This window comes from Berghia stephanieae, chromosome 3, assembly GCF_034508935.2.
Source record: "Berghia stephanieae isolate SIO BIC M18660-M18661 chromosome 3, UCSD_Bste_1.3, whole genome shotgun sequence".
NCBI classification, from domain to species: Eukaryota; Metazoa; Mollusca; class Gastropoda; order Nudibranchia; family Aeolidiidae; genus Berghia; species Berghia stephanieae.
The window spans coordinates 41189493-41190493 of record NC_088362.1 but is presented as its reverse complement, the minus strand read 5'-3'; positions in this window follow the sequence as shown (position 1 = coordinate 41190493).

The window sequence follows — 1001 nt, the reverse complement described above, 5'->3', positions numbered from 1 at the left end:
TAATAATTAATTAATTTTTTTAAAATATCAAACTCTTTATTTTAATGATATGAAATGCGTCATTCATATTAGAACTGTTTGACGTGTTAAATCAACACCGGTATCGTGACAATCTATGTCGTTAAACTTTGAATTTTTAACGTTCATTCCAAGGACTCCTGCAAATACACTATCAATGTCTCTGTCGTCTTCTGGAAAACCACATATCTAAAATTTTGGCCATAAAACTCGTCCTTCAATTATCCATCGATTAAAGTTACCCTCATCTTGGCAAAAACTCTCAAATCGGAGACTTCGCGAAGTCCCATGTTTGAGAGTTTTGTCAATTTAATTGATCAATATTTGAAGGACGAATTTTCTTGCTAAAAGTTTAAAAACTTGTATTTCCAAAGTACATCAGAACTCTCTCGTACTCTAACAAAACACTTTTGGCCAGAGAATTTTAACTTTAATAATCAAAAAAATTAAAATAACTCTCGACTTATAAATAGGTCGCAAGACTTAATAAGACTTCAGTGAACTCTAAGGTTTATGGCGTTTGCCATGTTGATAGTAATTTTTGTCAATCAATGTTTGACGTTGAGGAAAATTTTCCTGGTCAAAATTTTTTTAATGTGTTGGTCAACGTAAACCAGCACTATCTATGTAAGCATTTAAATTCTTTACGCTCGGTTTTTGATTTTCCTCTTACTTGACATTGTAATTCATATGAACCATAAGGATCAGCACTTTGAGTCCACCTCGGTTGTGTAGAATGGACAGCAGCAATAAATTGCAGTCTATTCCAAACTACTTTCTGCCACACCAATCAGAGCTGGGTGGAAAACGGCGTCTGAAAAAAAAAACCTAATTGACCTCACCTGGGCTCGATACTGAACCCCCTCGCATTTGTTGCGAGTGCTCTACCAAATGAATATTGGAAACCGCAACATGACATTGTCATTGTTGTAAACCACTTTTAGTCAATTTCTGTAAGAGTTGAATAGACAGTAGAAATTGCA